This window comes from Barbus barbus (genome assembly GCF_936440315.1).
Source record: "Barbus barbus genome assembly, chromosome: 27".
Lineage (NCBI taxonomy): Eukaryota > Metazoa > Chordata > Actinopteri > Cypriniformes > Cyprinidae > Barbus > Barbus barbus.
The window spans coordinates 6,606,557-6,627,237 of NC_136755.1; the positions used below are offsets into that span (position 1 = coordinate 6,606,557).

General features: G+C 34.6%; 2 gene segments (V, D, J or C); both read right to left on the reverse strand.

Annotated features, from left to right (window-relative positions):
* Positions 1-3,840: 3,840 nt before the first annotated feature.
* On the reverse strand, positions 3,841-7,550 carry LOC306847725 (Ig heavy chain C region, membrane-bound form-like). The segment is given in 7 exons: positions 7,444-7,550; positions 7,029-7,330; positions 6,628-6,933; positions 5,839-5,931; positions 5,310-5,350; positions 5,055-5,114; positions 3,841-4,940 (listed from the first exon to the last, which is right to left on the reverse strand).
* A 1,487-nt stretch (positions 7,551-9,037) lies between these two features.
* LOC306846780 (Ig heavy chain C region-like) lies at positions 9,038-16,006 on the reverse strand. The segment is given in 7 exons: positions 15,704-16,006; positions 11,488-11,805; positions 11,087-11,392; positions 10,853-10,954; positions 10,438-10,465; positions 10,304-10,341; positions 9,038-10,164 (listed from the first exon to the last, which is right to left on the reverse strand).
* Positions 16,007-20,681: the final 4,675 nt, after the last annotated feature.

Sequence of the window (20,681 nt, forward strand, 5' to 3'; positions counted from 1 at the left end):
TATAAAAGTGTAAGTCTGATAATTGTAAGGAAAAACAAAACATTTATTAGATATTGTGCCTTATGTGGGCCAGGAAGTGATTTTCTTGTCATTTCCTCAGTTTTGTTGTATCTCTGTGTCCTCTTTATGGTGTGGTTGCATGCATCACGCAATCAAAATGGTGATGTAGACCTCACCTCATATTGGTTAATGTCCACACTTTACTTTGTCAGCGGAAAAGCTTCAGTCTCAAAAGTACTGCAGTGAAACCTCAAAGATGCATAATTCCATCCCCAAAAGACTTTGGTGGAAGAACAAAATTGCTGATTTTGTTTAAATGAAATAGGACACAACCATGTGCCACATCGCTTCAGACTTAGATCATGTTCATGTTTACTAGCTTAACAACAACATTCAGAAAAAGTCACAGAATAATTTCCACCACTAATATACAAACTGTCTGTACGCACAAACACGAACAAGTAGAGTGATACAAACAGAAAACTGTTTATATATATATATATATATACATACATAGGATATATATGACAGTCAAATTCATATATGTCAAATATAACAGTCAAATATATATGTATGTGTGTGTGTGTGTGTGTGTGTGTGAATTTGTCATATATATCCTATATAACTATATTATTATATACAGTTGATAACTTTAGGGCTTTATGTTACGTCTTGTTATTTGTTAAATTAATGTTTATTGCATTGTTTTAGCTTCATGTGTGTTACCATGATTGTGTTTTGTGTTTGTGTGAATGACACTGTGCACCTTCTAATATATTAATATTTAGGTCAGCTTGTGGAAAAGACACTTGTGATGAACTTTGATGCATCATGTCAGTTTCTCTTTACCACCAGTGTTTTTCAGGTCAGTACATTATAAAGGTAAAAAACTAAAGCTACTTTAGTAAAACCTAAAATGTTGCTACCAAATTTTTACAGTAACGTTCTGGCAACCGCTGCTGCTTAATGTCACTTTTATAGTGCTGCCTTAATAACAATAGCTGTAGTAATGGGATTGTGGTTCAAGCTGTTATATAATATGTCAGGAATAAAGCTGTTTCTCAGTTTAGATTCTAACTGAGCCTAACAGTTTTAACAACTGAAGAAATGACCGTGGATATAGGCAGGAAAAGGTGTGTGATTTGTCACACTCAGCACATTTCTCTCAGTTTCTTAGGCCTGTCAAGTCTTCAGACAGCATGCATGACCTCCTTTTACTTGTCTTGTTCTCTTTAATTTCACCAAAAGGTAAGCTACCAGTATATTTATTTGTTTATGCATATCAGTAAGTTTGTACCTAAAACTAGTGTAATTGATAAGACTAGCAAAGAAGCATTTAGGAGACGTTTGCAGTGATGGCGGGAACAGTTTATCAGTTTCCCCCGTCAGTGAAGGTGAGTTCGGGTGAAAGAGTGACCATGCACTGCCAGCTGAATGAGGTTCAGTCATTCTGTCACACAGTGGCCTGGGTCAGAGTACATCCAGCGAGTGGAGTAATAGACATTCTGCAGGACTCAAACATCCCTCACCAGGCTAAAGATCAGGTGGTACCACAGTGTGTCAGGCTTCCATCTACAACACAAAAGTGCAGGATTCTGGGACGTATTACTGCATCGCTACAGACCGTGAGAATATGTACCTTGGGAATGGCACAGCTGTCACTGTACAAGGTACTGTATCAGAACTTAGCATAAACAAAACGTTTTAACTTACAAGCTTAACATGATGGTTAGTGTTGATAAGAAAGCTCAAATTTTTATTATATAATTATGTGTCAGTCTTTTTTGCTGTTTTATCTCAGTAAAATGGTGTTTATCTTTCTTCTTGCAGCTGACAGCACTGTAATGCCGTCTATTGGTATCATGGCATTTGCCAGCAGCAACAAACACGACTCTGCAGTCACTCTTCAGTGTTCAGTCGGAGGATTATAGGGATTATAGGTTATAGGGAGTAGAAAGGAAAATGGACAAACTTTGTTTGTTTGGGAAGAAGGCGAAGAGAACTCTGTGAAAACTCATAGTTATGTAGCAGTATCAGCTGAGGAGTGCAGGACAGGACGAGCGTGTACCTGCATTGTGAAGTTTGGTGAATGGATGTTCAACAAAACTCTGCATTATTACGGTAAATAACTTTTCATAATATATCTTCATCAAGATAGCAAATCAAATGTTTTAATGTTATCTGTCCAAAAATGGGATCAGTGGGATTTCTTGATGGATTTTATATCTATATTATTTTGGATATTTTGTCAATTTTTAAGAAGAAATGTTTTTGATTCTTTTCTCACAATACTTCTTGTTTTATTTTTTTCCTCAGATATCCAGGACACTTGCTATCCTCTTGTCAGTGTAACCAGAATTTTTGCACTTGTCATTGCTCTACGTTTTTTTAACAACCTCATTAATTTTAGCAGGATGCTTCTAAACCACAGAAATGATGTATTTGATCCTATGACCCGAAAACATCAAACAAATGTTGATTTGTTACAAATAAATGTAAATGTGCATAAAATCTCTCTCTCTCTCTCGCTTGTTTCTCTCTTTCCATAAAGTTGAAATCAAACGTTTACATATTTGCAGAATCTGCAAAAAGTTAATTATTTTACCAAAATGAGAGGGAACATACAAAATGCATTAAGATACATTTTTCATTTTTTCTTATTTTGCCTTAATACCTTTTTTTTCTTCATTTAGTACTGCCCTTCAGAAGCTAAGATACTTACATGTTTCCCAGAAGACAAACTAAGTTAAATTTAACCTGATCTTCAAATACAAACGTTTGAACCTTCTGTAATAGCTGCATATGAGTCCCTCGGTTGTCCTCAGTGTGAAAAGGTGGATCTCAAAGTCATTGTTGGAAAGGGTTCAAATACACACACAAGAAAACAACAACAAAGAATTTGTGGGACATCAAAGAGTATTGGCCCTGCCAATGTCAAGAAATATATATATATATCATGTAGTGCTGTCAAACGATTAATCGTGATTAATCGCATCCAAAATAAAGGTTTTTGTTTACATAATATATGAGTGTGTACTGTGTATATTTATTATGTATATAAAAATACACACACATAGAGTATATATTTTGAAAATATTTACACGTATATACATTTATATAACTATAGTTTTATATTATATATAAATATATTTAATATATAAACAACATATTTTTGTTAAATATATACATGCATGTGTTTGTATTTATATATACATAATAAATATACACAGTACACACTCATATATTATGTAAACAAAAACCTTTATTTTGGATGCGATTAATCGCGATTAATCGCTTGACGGCACTAATTTCTAAAATAAATATTTCAATCATCTGTTGGATAATATGAAATATTTCACTGTAACAAAATCACCAATAACATTTGATCCAGATTTGTGCTATTGTGATTAATGTAGACGTACAGTTAGGCAGGCCTGTGTTTCATTACTCTTTTTAAAGTCAATTAAAAATCCCTACTCCAGAGACAAACTGTTTAAACAGTGTAAAGGTTGTTATCACTGTTCTTACAAATACAAAACGACACAAGCAGGAGCATTGGGAAATCTAGCAGGATTACTGCTATACTAGATCTGGGCTGTGGCTGAAACCAAGAGCTCAGAACTCGTGAAGCGCCCTCGTGTGGTAAACAACACTTGCATCCCAATGTGCATCCTATCTATTTTATAGCATATAAATGATTGATCCCTTCTCTGTGGATACACTGTTTTAGATGTAGTGAGAAGACAATAAGTGTCATAGATTTGATATAATAATGATCACATTAAATTGAAGAGGAAAATTGTGTAAAATACATTCTGTTATTAACCGCCCATAACATTTACAATTGAAAATATTTTTATTTTTAAGCTTATTAGCATTTACAATTGCTGGACATGTTTCGTCCCATGTCTCAAGTATCAGTGACATATATTAGAAGTTTGAGGGGGAAGGGATGCTGATTATTTTCTCTCTGGGGCATCAGTGGCATATGTCTATACCGTTTTTGACTGCCTCGGGTGCTGAAACCAAATTCTAAATTCTGACTGGCTGTTTCCTGTTAGAGCATATTAAAACTAATAAATCACTAGAATATGATGGAATAAAGGAGGAGTTTCAAAAGTCTGTGGTCATCAGCTCAAAGGATCCTTCCTCAACTTTTGCCGACACGTTACTTTCCACTTATCTGGAAAGTATCAGAAATACTCAAAACATGAATACATAAGAGAGAAAAACAAAACCTTGTTTTCTATAGGCTATGTCAAGTATAAACTTTAGATTAGGGAACACATATTCACTATTAGCTAAGCGTTTTCCCTCAATAAACTCGATAATAAGTAAGGTATAGTTGTTGTAGTTATGATTAGGTATTTGGTATAGGGTTAAGTGATCCAGAATATGGTCATGCAGAATAAAGCATTAATATGGGCTTTATAAATAAACAGACAGCCAACATGCTAGTAATACGCATGCAAAGCAGCCAGTTAATTGTGTTCCTTGATCTGAAGTGTTATAGTATAATATCCTACTCAAATCTATAGCTCCCAGTCCCAAATCTCATTTGTGCATGTCCATATTCAAACGTAACGCCTCAAAACTGCACCAGAATAAAAGTTCAATTCCTGTTGCTTCCTAACAAAGGATTTGAAGTCATTTCCATTCTGAATAAAGGCAGAAAAAAAAAATATTTTGGCAATAACAATAATATAGATTATTCATATGATTTTGACTCTATATTAAGTCTGAAAGATGCTTGTTCACCCACAGAGCACAAAAGAAAGTCAGATCAGTATGGTCAGTAAAGTATAATATTAATTGCTTCCATCATCATCATCATAAACAGTTATTGGAGGGTGCAAATTTTTATGTAATTCATTTAAATTTTTAGTTATTGTTTGGCATATCTAACATTCCTTTCAATAACACTGATGTCTAGTGGTGCCCTGAAAAAAAAAGAAAAGGAAAGATTATCTGAAGAAAACATCAAAGTGATTGACTATATACTGTTTCACACAACATATATGATTAAAAAAAAAATTTTTTTTTGACATTTTTACCTTCATTTTTTTGTTGGACTAAAATTCAGCCCTAAACTGATGGGGATCCACAGGGTAAAACTAAACAAAATAAATAAATTTAATCTAGCATTCAAACCAAAACTATGCTTGACAGTCCTTGCCAAATCATTTTTGACTTCTCTTATAGGTTAATCTCTAAAATGTTAAGTTTTTTACAAATTCACCAATAACTAAAGGAACATTTAACAAACAATAAATATATTTACATATATGATTAGACTATACCATGCTTACCATTACAGACGAAATGTCTGCAGTCCCTGTACTCTGTTTGTCTGTTAAAGGGAAAACACAATATGACTTTATTTAATAAAAGCTACAGGCAGATTTAGTGAATTAGATGACTATCTAACATACACACAGAATAGCAAAAGCATCAATCAGTTTACAGTAGAATAGTCATATTACCATCATTTAGAAAATATTTTCCTGCATGAAACAAATGTTTTAGACAGACTATTGCTTGATATATTGATACTGTAAATGTTTTTTGTCATATGCATCTCTAAGAAAGTTAAATTCAATCTTACCGTTTTTACCAGTTTCATATTTTTGTGTAAGTACTTTGTAAATAAACCATGTATTTCAGTTTTTTTTTTTTTTTTTTTTCTGAGAATTACACAATTTTACACCATATCACCAACAGGCTATTTAAACCAGAATGTATAATAATTCTGTGTTTCAAGCCTGTGGTATTTGCATATTTTAGTTTGTTCAAATTCCTTTTTTAACCAGGTTTCCATATTTAAATTGAAATATTTACCTTGGCATAAACAAACAGAGAAGACCACGGCCACAGTCAGCAATACTATCCCCCCACCACAGTACAGAATCCACGGAGTAATTTGATTCAACTCTGAAAGATTAACCATGATCAGAGCATAATGAATAATTAATTAATTACAGGGTTCTATGCTAAACACAAGGATGTAGTCTTTTCTATCCTTTAGATTTAGATTTAGATTATATCCTTTATATTGACCTAATATAGCTTGCCTGAATGTACAAGAAGTGATTTTTTTTCACTTGTTTACATATCAGATATTACATTTAAATTTAGGGTTAACACTTTAGTATAGGGATCAATTCTCACTATTAACTAGGTGCTTATTAGCATGCCTATTATTAACATATTGGCTGTTTATGAGTGCTTATAAAGCACATATTCTGCATCCCTAATCCTACCCAATACCTAAACTTAACAACTACCACACTAACTATTAATAAGCACCGAATTAGGAGTTTATTAAGGCAAAATTCATTAAAGTTAATGGTTTATTCGTTAATTAGAGAACTGAATCTTAAAATAAAGTGTGACCGATTATATTAAAAAGTTCAATCAATCAATTTTAGCTATTTAATCAATTTTACATGTGTTTGTAATAAACACAAAACCACTTAACTGGCCTTTTAAATGAAAACGTTATAGTTATTTTGAATTAGTGAGACAGCTGGTCTGGTTTTACAATTCTGAAAATAAAGAGAATAAAAGAGGGCAATAATGTGTAACATTTTTCTTGATATTTCTCTACAATTTTCATAATTTACACACCTCTTCGCTTCAGAGTTTTGCTGATGCTCTTGCCATCATATTGAGCAAAGCACTGAATTTCATCGGCTTCATTCCACTCCTCTGCAGGAACAGAGAGATGAGCTCGTGTGAATTCTGGGGCTGAATCAGTGTCATCTGTCCAGGCAGTCTCGGTCCATCCAGCACGCTCCTTCTCTCCAATCCTCCAAAACACACGCACCTGAGACGGGACAAGTCCAGTCACGAGACACTGCAGATGATACTCTACCCATGATGGGTCAGTTTCTTGTGGTGTGTATAAGATGGATAGTTTTGGTTCAGAATGATCTATATCAGAGAACAGCAAGTCAAAATGTTGCTTGTTTTAGTAACTTTGATCCTAGAAAAAGTGTGATGAGACTTCACTCCAGATTCAGGCTTACCTGTTACGATCACCCTGCTCCCATTGCCGATCATAGACATTTGGTTATAATGGCCAATGCAGTAGTACATGCCTGAATCTTTCTTGGTTAAGTTCTTAACAGTCAAAATGCAAGTTTTATCACCATGTTGTCGAACATTATTGTCACAGTCGTGAGTTTTCCAGTCCGCAGATTCAGCTTTTCCCATGCAGCATTAAAGCAGTAACTGATGGAGTGCTCAAATATACATCTTAACTCTACAGAACCACCGACTGAGACGTGTGTGAGTCCCGGTGACTGAGTCAAGATGAACGAGTGAGTAGCTGCAAATGAGAGAATAAAAAAAGGCATACAACAAATATTCTGCATGATGAAATATTAAGTTAATAAGTAATTGAGATAAATGTGATGATATTGATAACTGGCGTAGGCTTACATATTACAGAAATGCATAAAATCCAACAGCACATCCAGGCACCCATATTAACAGTTTCAAAGCTCTAATGCACCTTTTAACATCACCATCTGTAACAATCTTAATGCAACAAGTATGCAGTACGCAAGAGTTTGATTGAAACCGCAAGGGGGAAAACCCACCAGAGGGTGGCCCTTCTTGTAGCAACAGTAGAGGAAAGATCTATTTATGCTGCGAATCAGAGACACTATACAAAGTTAAAGCAACTTGCTATGAAGGTAATATTTGTTTTAGCACACAGGCTGCAAAGTAGCACATATTGTTTCATGTTTCATATACCGTTGAAGTGGTTATGGTTTGATATTGCTTTAATCTCACCACTAATAATGTTTGATGTAGTTCTTAGGTCTTATTGTGCCGATGTATTCTGTACTTTTTTGCTATTTTGCAATTCTGCAAATTCATGAACTGAACTGGAATATGAAAGACATCCTAAATTCAATTCTGAACGGCACACAACCCTGATACAAAAGACAAGAGCTTCTAAATGATGGCCATTTAGCACAAACAGTATATTTCAGCAAATAATCTACACTGTTAAGGAAAGGAAAGATTGCAAGCTGAGAAGCTGTTCTTCTTGCTGTTAACTCTGCTTTCTGAAAATCTTTGTACAATTTGGATGCAGTCACTTGTTTTGTCTAACCGCACGGGTGTGAGATGAAAAGAGCAGCATGGTGTAAGAACGGCCAATGCTCAACGCCCACACCTTCACTCACAAACTGACAGCACTGTTTCTCCACCCTGCACTTCAGACAGATACATCTGTGTGCAATGTCAAGGTCACCCGAAAATGAAAATGAAAACTGATTTGCTTTCTGATTACAACTGATTGTTGTCATTACAGAAACATTTTTGCAGCAAAATGGACAGTGAAAGTAGGTTTTTACTTCTGTTTCATGAGACCCTTGTCTCTTCTAACATCCTGTTATGCAGCTTTTGTCTAACCACAAGCTGTCAAATGAGAAGGCTACAGCAAGAGGCCATACATTTTCCTGTTTCATGCACTGTGGGTTTTCAAACCATCACTAAAAAAAAAAAAAAAAAAATTGCATATATGACAACAATCTCAGATATGTATTGCTTGGCAATGCCTGCATTATTATTTCATTGTAATAATAAAAATGAACATCACTGTAAGGTGAATTTTAATTTGATGCATGGTTACCCGGGCCACTTTTGCAAGGAAAAGTTGTGCACGTAAGGGATGTAGGATTTTCAGAAATCATTCTAATTTGCTGATTTGCTGCTCAAGAAACATTTAGTGTTATGATCAATGTTGAAAACGGTTGTGCTGCTTCATGTACTGTAGAAACTTTAATAGGATTCTTCAACAGAAAATTATATTATAAAATGATATGTATACCTGTCTGGAAATGGTGAAGGCCTACAGAGGGCCAAAATTAAACCCATTTTCAAAAGGACAAATTTTTATTAGAACAAAATCTAACATAAAAAACAGTTCATAACTAATAAATATTCATGACCATGGGCAAAGAAGAACAGGTGATTCCACTGTTTTAAGATATACGAGTAAACAATATATAACAATATATTTAATTTATGAACTTTTATTTGAGTTATTTTTCAGCATACTCCATTTTCTTCTCCACACTGAAAAAAAAGAAGAAAGAAAATCCCAAGTATGTAAGAATGAGCCTTATAAGTGTTATTTTGTGGTTTCATTTAATTCATATAATTACAAATTCTGCTTTTGCATTACCTTTATTCTTTGGATGGACCAACATCCTGTCCATGACTGATGGGATCCCCAGAGAAACACTGGACAAAATATTAACATCATAAAATGCAAGCTGAAGTGTATAAAATTGGTTTAATTCAAAGTTTGCAAAGCATTTGTCCCCCACAAATAGTTGCAACTTTCTCACGCTCTTATAAGAATATTTTATCTGTTGTGTGTTTTCTTGAACAGTTTGCTCATATTTCTATTATTTGCCAATGAATGAATATAATATAAATATTGATAGCTCAATGCCTCGATTGAGCAGTCAGAATCGAGTGATCCAGAGAGCCATCATTGAAAAGCAACACTTTTATAGGTTCTCCATACAGTTTTCTTTTTTAATTCCATGACATTTATGACCTCTGTCTACAGCTCCAACGAGGACAAAAAGCTAAATTAAAGTAAGTGATTTAAAATGCTAGTCCAAATCATTTAAAGACAAAAACTGTGAGGAACAAACCAACATTTAAGCCATCATTTCTACAAATCTCGAATTTTCTGTTCGACACATTTGAACTGGAGTGCCTGCGTTCAGTTAAAATATATGTCAGAACACACAATAATGCCAAAGATTTTCAGTCTCAGTTTGTTGCTCACACGACTTTAGAAGACTTAGAAAATAGTGCAAGTCACATTTTTCTTACCATTTATTTGTTATTCATTTATTTGCTTGACTTTTTTCTTAAAAAATGCTAAAACTTTTACCAATAATCACTAATAAAAGTAACCCTACATCGCATTCCTCAAGTTTCATGAAAAATACATATTGTGTGATACATATTTGAAGCTTGTTTATTATTTAAGTAATAGTTGTTCTGAAACAGCAGAAACAGTCTTTTATAAGACACGTTCAGAAAAAAGTTCAGTTCAATGCTCATCATCTTCATTTCTGTCTCTTTCCATAGCAGATGAACTCTCTTCTCTCAGTGTGTTCTGTTTGCCTAATAAAGAACAAATACATAAACACATTCATTTGTCTGCTGCTGTTTTCCTTGTGTAATATAGCAATTATTGCATATATTATAGTATTAAATGCAGCATGTCACATTATACAGTTTTAGCTTAGAAAGGTCATTTTACCATATGAAAGTTTGCGATGGGCATCTTTTCTTGTGAGCCTAAAATAAAAAATATTTTACGGGTCGGTTAAGTTCATTTGTATTACATTCATTTTTGAGTTTTTAAGTTTATAAAGTATATGTTGTAATACGGACCGTCTGGATTTTTTGGTCATCAACATATCTGAGAATTGTAATGAAGAAAATCAGCTTTCACCAATACCTTTCAATTTTAGTGAAAAATTACTGATTGATGTCACTGTAGTTTTAATTGTCCATATCCAAATAATTTTTGCTTCTGCATTTATTTATGAACTGTGCATAACCTACACATTTTCTCCAGACTATGTAAACCAGCACGTGAATATTCTGAATGATTTTGAGTAGAAAGCTAATACTTTTCAATATATATAAAAAATAAGCTAATAGATAAATAAATAAAAAAGCTTGTCCTAAAGCTATGCATTCTAATTATTTAAAAAAAAAATAATATATTACATTTAAAACAATTACATTAGTATTTACAACAGTGTAGTCTAGGCATACAAAATCAATAGCATTAAATTCTTACCTTGGTATAATCCAACAAACATAATGACCGTTATAAGTATGGTCAGGACCGCTGCCACACAGCCGGTGTACACAAGCCACGAGTAGATTTTAGGTTCAGGTCCTGAAATATAGCAGCGAGCAGAGGAATAAAAACTAAATATATAGCTATTAGTTCATTAATAACCATAACTGACAATATCAGTCGTAGACCTGACCATTTTCCTGTTCTCTGAGACTTTCAGCATTTACACACCTCTTCGCTTCAGAGTTTTGTTGATGTTCTTGCCATCATATTGAGCAAAGCACTGAATTTCATCGGCTTCATTCCACTCCTCTGCAGGAACAGAGAGATGAGCTCGTGTGAATTCTGTGGCTGAATCAGTGTCATCTGTCCAGGCAGTCTCGGTCCATCCAGCACGCTCCTTCTCTCCAATCCTCCAAAACACACGCACCTGAGACGGGACAAGTCCAGACACGAGACACTGCAGATGATACTCTACCCATGATGGGTCAGTTTCTTGTGGTGTGTATAAGATGGATAGTTTTGGTTCAGAATGATCTATATCAGAGAACAGCAAGTCAAAATGTTGCTTGTTTTAGTAACTTTGATCCTAGAAAAAGTGTGATGAGACTTCACTCCAGATTCAGGCTTACCTGTTACGATCACCCTGCTCCCATTGCCGATCATAGACATTTGGTTATAATGGCCAATGCAGTAGTACATGCCTGAATCTTTCTTGGTTAAGTCCTTAACAGTCAAAATGCAAGTTTTATCACCATGTTGTCGAACATTATTGTCATGGTCAGTCTTCACAGTCGTGAGTTTTCCAGTCCGCAGATTCAGCTTTTCCCATGCAGCAGCATTAAAGCAGTACCTGATGGTCTGCTCAAATATACATCTTAACTCCACAGAACCACCGACTGAGACGTGTGTGAGTCCCGGTGACTGAGTCAAGATGAACGAGTGAGTAGCTGCAAACAAAATAATAATAAAAACACGTTTACAAATGTTTCTGAGTTTTTTATTATGACTAGAATATTAGATTAAATAGATAAACTCTTTGAAATTAATAAAAATGCATGCCATAGAATGTTCTGAAAATGCAGGCAAATTGTAAAAAAAAAAAAAACTTACTGTGTGAAGCAAAAAAGCAAGAACATAACAGCGTCCAAAGATGCGTACAAGTACCCATGTTTATATTTTCAAGTGTCTATAAAATATCTGGTGTTTAACAAGGCGATCATACAACGAAATGCCTTCCAGTTTGACTGAAAACGGCCTGCAAGGAGAAACATAATAAGAAAGAAAAACCTTGCAATTCTCCAGTGGGTGGACCCTCATTGCTTATATAACTCACTTGTGCAAAAGCTAGGCCTACACCCGCTGCTGCTGTGGATCGAAAGACCTGTTTGCATTGTGCGTTAGTTTCCCAATGGTCTGGGCCTCTTGAATGTGCTAATTAGTTATACTGGTTATGATGCTTTTGGAAAACATGTTGCCAAGATACATTTTAAATTTCAATTTGGCTATAAATTAAATATGCTTAATTTGGAGTTTCAGGAAATGGGGTCATGGGGCCATATTACATGCATCTCATACCTCCCAGAATGACTGCTTAATACACTTCTCTGTTGCTTTATTATAGTTTCCTTACTTTGGAAGTCAGTCTGCTGAGGCCTGTTAATATTTGTCATTCCACACATGATGTGTTTGTCAAGGCATAACCCTGTTTAATGAACTCAGAGGCCAAAAAGGACATTTTGCTGCTTGTGGTATTGCTAACATAGACATGAGCTCCTAAGTGATAGATGTTTGATGTTTATTTTCATATATCATCCACAAAGTCACTGTTGCGCTATATTGCAGTGGCTTCTCTGTGTTGCACAGCTCTACAGATTTTTATTCAGAAATGTCAATGCAGACTGAGCAGGTGTTCTTCTTGCCGGTTGACTTCTCTGACAATCTGCTGTAATTCTGAATGCAATCGTGTGTTTTTGATCTAACCACATGGGTGTAAGATGAAAAGAGCAGCATGGTGAGAGAAGAACGGCTAATGCTCAACGCCCATACCGTCGCTCGCTTACTGAGCCTGAGACATTTCTCCACCATGCACTTCAAATACCCACATGTGCAATGTCATGTTAAAATGCCATTCTATAAATACATCAAATCTATTGCTTTAAAAAGGAAAAAAAATATATGTCCTGTGCCCTTAGCATCAAGAGTTTTGTGATATGAAAACTACTTTTTGTGTCAGGGTTGATTAAGCAATAAACCAAAATCGAATGATAATTATAACCAGCAGGGTTGCAAAGTTATTTAGCTCATTACAGAAAATAATAAACAAAATGAGACTAAATGCAATCCATCAAACCAGTAGGAATATCATTAATTCTGTCTATTATGAGTGCCTGTTTTTAGATGTGTCTTCAACAATTCATAATGGCAGCAATTTGGCTATTTGGGATCTGTAGGGATGGGAACAATATGTATGTCAATGCACAGCCACAGTATACAAAAATATTTATGTATGCTCCATTTTATTTGTGTAAATAATTTGTATCATTCAAATGTTTTACATCCTTATTGGTTATATGTCATTGCTGCAGTGAATGGACATGTGAGCTGAGTCTGTTTCATGAGACCCTGGTCTCTAACATCCTGCCGTGAATGCATTTCTTTACTTTGGTCTAACCACACGGGGTTCAGATGACAGCAGAGGGGCTTCAGCAAGATGCCCAAGCATTGTCTTGGCATGCACTGTGGTTTTTCAACCCATCACAAAAGTATAGCCTACATATTTACAAATTCTCATATTTTACCAATCTTACCATATATATTAATAAGTATGTTTAACAGCTATCTTTTTCTTTTTTTTTTAACTAAGAAAGAAAAACTGAAATATATGTTCGGGTATTCTTGTAAATTTTGTTATAGAGCCTGTTGTTTCATATTTTTGAAGTTCACATACTCCTCTCTGCTTCACACGCATTTGATTTGGATTCAAATTTTTTGAATCACTTTCTGGTCAACATTCAAAGACAACAAACAGATAGCTTATATCACTTATTTTTGCTCTCACTCTTCTTTAAGAGTGTAAAATGCATGCTACAAACCTTGGACTAAACAAAAAGTTTAGGCTACATTTGGGGTCAATCATCTAATTCTGGCCATTCTGGCGTTTCGTTCCGTGTTGCAGGAGTCAAAATGACCCAAAATGAGTGTAATTAGTGAAAAGTAAATAAATACACACGTACATACATACATACATACATAAAATATAAATCAATGTATCGACAATTCTATAATACATTTTATTGTCAAATGAATGAATGAATAAATAAATACATAGGCTACACACACAATTTGAAGAATGGAAATTGAGGAATGAAGCACGCACCTTTTTCAAACTAAACTTCTGTTCACTCATTACCTTATACCTAATAGCCTACATATACACTCATGCAGCATTTATGAACAATATTTTGGAATATTCTCGCGTCCAAGCAAAATATTCACAAAATATAACAGCTGTGATGTGAGATTTCCTCCAAAGAGAAAAACAAAAGCTACAACATTATTTAAAAAATACATAAATTATAAAATAAATGAACTAATGAACGAATGAATGAATAAATAAAAATAACCAAAGGCAATCACGGTCACAGCATCTCCAACCTGTGCCGATTTCTGACTCCCAGCCAAGTTGCGCATGCTGAATCTGAGCCTGAATTATAAAGTCTGCAAAGACGCGAATGAAAGGACTGAATGTCACAATTACCGTTATGAACTCCGTATAATTTAGGAAGAATTAATTTTAATCACACTTGACAACCAACGATCATCCAGAACGACCTGAAGGCGAACTTCTCCCATAACCAAAAATGAAGAGGAATTAAGCAAATTTTAGCCTACAGCCTAAAACTGTTCTATTAAAATAATAATCAAATCATTTGCTGTATGCCATATGATATGACTAAATCAACCGAGTTACAACAAAGAGTTAGGTCAAAAAAGAAAACGGCAGAGCCTACTTTACTTCAGCAAACAACCATGTAGAAATGAAAGCCCCCGCCTGCAGGCTGCATCACTCCGGCTGATGTTCATGCATGCGCACTCTGATTTGTGAACGTATCTCTTTTAAGTATGCATATGTTTTACATTAACCCCTATTTTAAAGCAGATAATGGTAACAACACACGTTTAATGTCAGCCATGTATTTATTAGCTGCACATCAAAATAGCTAAAATCTTCACATTTCTACTTGCGCGTTGGTGGATAGCGACATAAGAGAAGCGCACAAGAAACCATTTGCGCGCAAAAGCCAGTTTAAGGTCGGCGCTAAGCCTCAAATCTTCTTTGCTCATATTACTAATCTTACTACCCGCTCCTTTGTCATGTTCGCTCCTGACCTACCTATTAAACCAGTGAAAGCCTGAGACGACAGTCTTGGTGATTATTCAACATAGCCTGCTGCTTGAATAAATGGCTCAGCAAATTTTGTTTAATTAGGATACAAGTCGGGACAGAATTTGAGAGAGCTGCAAAAGTGGAGAATTGCAAAACCTGGTTTTCAAGTGAATAATGAGATCTAGATTTAGGCCGCTTAAACCTGTTAGCCTGCACCAGAGCGACCTCGCACTGAACGATCTTTGTTTGCATGTGTCATTGTTTTCTAATAGAATAAATGAAACGGGACAAAGTTAATCTTGACAAACTTTATATCATTCTGAGGGTCTAAGCCTCAAGCATCGACGACAGATCGCTGTTTTTCGATGGAAAGCTTATAAGGAATGAGTGGCACAAATTTGCTACATTTGTGTAAGCAGTACACATCCAAACACGCAGAGTAAAAAAGCCGTACGTACCTTTATCATTGTAATAACGAGCCACAAACGCGTCCACTGCTGAAATCCCAGTTTAGTTAGAGAGGTAAGGGTCCACAGAAAAACATCCCAGCGAGCACTTTTAGTCCAGCGAAACAATAACGTTGTAATAAGGATGAATATTCCTTTGTTTACATTTCATTTCTTCAGAGAGTTATTGTTCGCGTCCGTTATGGAATAAATTACGCTCAAAAACAGCGTCTTGGTGGTAAAAAAACAAAACGATGTTGTAGAATACGGTCTTACAAATATAATGAGACCGTCTACGGAAAAAAAAGTCTCAGAAAAGCGGAATATAGATTATTTGAATTTGGCGCTCCCTCCAGCCGGCAGTGACGCTTCTGTGACGCACGCTGTCATCTGAGCGGGGCACAATTTAGCGATCTGCTTTATCCATAAAAAACTGTTTTTTTTTTCTTCTACATTTTTTATATGTGTGTGTGTGTGTATTGTGTGGGGAATGTGGCCGTGTCTGCATGATTATAATCTGTATGGACGCACATCAGCGTGTTTATTAGCGACTCTATGACGGCTATCATTGTGATTCATTGATCAGCTATTATTGATTATATGGCCCATCTGTTTGATTATAATCTGAATGGAAGCACATCAGCGTGTGTTTACTGACTCTATGACCATGTCTGGCAATATCACTTCACGTCTGGCAGTGATATTTATCATTGTAATAACGAATAACGAACAATACTTCAGTATACATACTATATACAAAGCATTTTTTTCTATTTTTTTTCCTTTTTTATTACTCAAATAATTATTTTTGTATTTTTTAGTGCTCAAATAAATCTGTCTATTATTTTATAATTGAAAAACTATGCAGGAACATGTACAATGACTAAAATAGCTTGTATAATTCTGTAATCCATTTGGTGGTTATTTTTCCTCAAACAGGGGGGTGGGGGGACCATAAATAGTTTCAGAAAAAATATTGCAGGAATCTCATTTTTCATGGTATCTTCTTCAAATTTGAAATATGAACACATGAGACATGTGGCTTTCGATCCATTACTTTTCTGGATTGCTCCAGGACTTATTTCATGTATTTGTATATGAAATAAAAAAACATTCAGTGTGGAAAAATATTTTTCAAGGGACGTCAGTGTCTATAACTTTTTATCTTTTTGAGCATTATCAACTCTGGATGATAGATAGTAAAGCCCAGAGTCTCTTCTTTCAAAAGATACCTAATTTGTTTGTGTAAGCACACTTTGTCACAAACTGTTACCATTTTAATTCAGGTAGGTTATTTTCACCTGCGAGGCCACAAATGGGGTTGAAGGTTAACTCAACGCGCAATGCGCAGACGGGACAGGTGCGATGAGAGGACAGCTCTCTTTCTGTTCCTCTGAGGGACGAATAGTGCTGCATTCTGGTGGGCAAATTTGATATTAAGAATTCGTTATCACGGGTTTGGTGAGGGTTAGTGTTGTTCCAATATAATAAATGTGCCTTTGAGCTCTTATAGGCCTGTGTTTGAGTTTTGATGAACGCAAAATTGAGGTTTCAACCCTATAAGCAGAAACGGAGGTCAATTAATTTGAACGAACAAATTTGTTGTCTCGAAAAAATCAGGTAAGTTTCTGGTTTTATAATTATAAATATGTGTAAAAAAAAAGAGTTGTTTATTAGTAAACAAATTATTGTCTGCATGGAATACAGTGTAGCCATATGCCTTATTCTTCTTTCTTAAAGTTCATACTGCATTTAGAAGCATGTTTTGTAGTTGACAGTATGTGCACAATGCCTTAGGAAATTATTCACAGAATTTGTATAAACAAAGCCTTTTTTAAAACTAGCTTGTCACGTAGGCCTTACTGGTTTGTATTCCTGTATATTCCAGGATGATCAGATATGGTCAAACTGTGACACCTTGTTTGAGTCAACAAGAAGAAAAAAAAAAGTTGACTCCTCACAAGTGACTGCAAACCCCTCCCTCATGCTCGCACCATGTACATTTGCCTATGATAAAATATAATTTCTCTATCATCATTCTAGTAGGTCTGAAAATTTAACAGGTTCTTATTGTGTGGATTACAGAATAAAACTTTCTAAAATAATTATTAAAGGCTTTGCAAAGTATGTAACCTCAAAGCTTTATATAATTCTTTATTATCCGAATTAATAATCTGGCAGTGAAACCGTGAATGCTCCTTCAGGTGAGGCCTTCTCGCTTAAAAACAAGGGTGCTTTATTTGCATTGAGGGTTCTATGAAGAACCTTAAATGTCAGTGGAACCTTTCTACTGCACAAAAGTTTCTTTATAGTGGAAACGATAAGAAAAATAAAAATTAATTGCAAGATTCTATGTGGAACCCAGAATGGTTCATCTATGGAATTCATGAAAATTGCGTATTTATGCGTGTGTTGGAATCTTTATTTTTAGGAATAATTCCTCAAAATGAAAATTTGCTGAAAATGGTGCTCAGCCCATCCCAGATGTAGATGAGTTTGTTTCTTCCTCAGAACAGATTTTGATGAAATGTAGCATTACATCACTTGTTCACCAATGGATCCTCTGCAGTGAATGGGTGACGTCAGAATGAGAGTCCAAACAGCTTATAAAAACATCACAATGCACATGACTCCAGTCCAACAATTAATGTCTTGTGAGGCATAAGTTGCATGTTTATAAGAAACAACATATAATCCATAATTCATAATAATGCTTCGTCCAGTGAACTGTGAAGTGAACTTGTTTGAATTGTTTTTGCTTGTAAATGGGGCTTGATCTGTGTATATTTCTCGCCTGATTCAGATGAGATGACTTTTTCACTGACAAAGGCAATATTACAGATAGAGGACTTTCAGCCAGAAGGAACAGTTTGTAGTTAAAATGACAGATTTGTTTCTTGTTCTTGTAACGTAGCTTTTTGCTTCACAAAATGATAATTGATAGACTGGATTCGTGTGGATTATTGTAATATTTTTATCAGCTGTTTGGACTCTCATTCTGACGGCACCCATTCACTGCAGATGATCCATTGATGAGCAAGTAATGTAAAGCAGAAATTCTCCAAATCTGTTCCTTGGTGCTCATGGTGGGAAATGAAGGAAATAATAAAAAAATTGAAAATAAGAATATCGGGTAGGGTTATAGGTGTAGGGAGGGCTTTATTTTCCCAATAAGGTGGCATGCATTTAATCATTTCAATTAAAACTATAATTTGCACTCAATACGTTATTATTGCGTACTGTTTTATAATGTACTACAATACTGAGGTGCAGATAATTGCCACTATTTGCAATAAATAGTATAAATAGCAGAAAATCTTGCTATTTTAATATATTGTAAATAGAATCTATAGCTATATGCACTTAGTGTAAATAGCATATCGTTAAAAAATACACTTGGTGTAAATAGAATCCATTGCTATTTGCACTTAGTGTAAACAGCATCCATCGCTAAAAAATATGCTATTTGCACTTACAGTAGGTATCTATCGCTAAAAAAATATGCTATTTGCACGTAGAGTAAATAGCATCCATCGCTAAAAAAAAAATGCTATTTGCACGTAGAGTCAATAGCATTCATCGCTAAAAAATATGCTATTTGCACTTAGTGTAAATAGCGTCTATCGCTAAAAAAATATGCTATTTGCACTTAGAGTAAATAGCTATCGCTAAAAAATATGCTATTTTCACTTACAGTAAATATCTATCGCTAAAAAAATATGCTATTTGCACGTAGAGTAAATAGCATCCATCGCTAAAAAATATGCTGTTTGCACTTACAGTAAATATCTATCGCTAAAAAAATATGCTATTTGCACAGTGTAAATAGCGTCTATCGCTAAAAAAATATGCTATTTGCACTTAGTGTAAATAGCGTCTATCGCTAAAAAAATATGCTATTTGCACTTACAGTAAATATCTATCACTAAATAAATATGCTATTTGCACGTAGAGTAAATAGCATCCATTGCTAAAAATATGCTGTTTGCACTTACAGTAAATATCTATCGCTAAAAAAATATGCTATTTGCACAGTGTAAATAGCATCTATCGCTAAAAAAATATGCTATTTGCACTTACAGTAAATAGCATCCATCGCTAAAAAAATATGCTATTTGCACTTATTCTTGGTGCTCATGGTGGGAAATGAAGGAAATAATCAAAAAATTGAAAATAAGAATATCGGGTAGGCATATTTTTGTAGGGAGGACTTTATTTTCCCAATAAGGTGGCATGCATTTAATAATTTGAATTAAAACTATAATTTGCACTCAATACGTTATTATTGCATTCTCATTTATAATGTACTACAATACTGAGGTGCAGATAATTGCCACTATTTGCAATAAATAGTATAAATGGCAGAAAATCTTGCTATTTTAACATAGTGTAAATAGAATCTATAGCTATATGCACTTAGTGTAAATAGCATATCGTTAAAAAATACACTTGGTGTAAATAGCATCCATCGCTAAAAAATATGCTATTTGCACTTACAGTAAATATCATTAATCGCAAAAAAAATATGCTATTTGGACTTAGATTAAATATCTATCGCTAAAACATATGCTATTTGCACTTACAGTAAATATCTATCGCTAAAAAAATATGCTATTTGCACTTACAGTAAATATCTATCGCTAAAGAAATATGCTATTTGCACTTACAGTAAATAGCATCCATCACTAAAAAATATGCTATTTGCACTTAGAGTAAATAGCATTTATCGCTAAAAAAAATATGCTATTTGTACTTAGAGTAAATAGCATTTATCGCAAAAAAAAATATGCTATTTGTACTTAGAGTAAATAGCATTTATCGCTAAAAAAAATATGCTATTTGTACTTAGAGTAAATAGCATTTATCGCTATTTACACTGAGTGCAAATAGCCGCTGCCTTTTATTTTGGGGTGATTTTTTTCAGAAGAGTTTAATGTGTTGTTCCGCGTGTTACGGCTAAATGGCGCTGTTGTAAAGTGTAGCGGTGCAG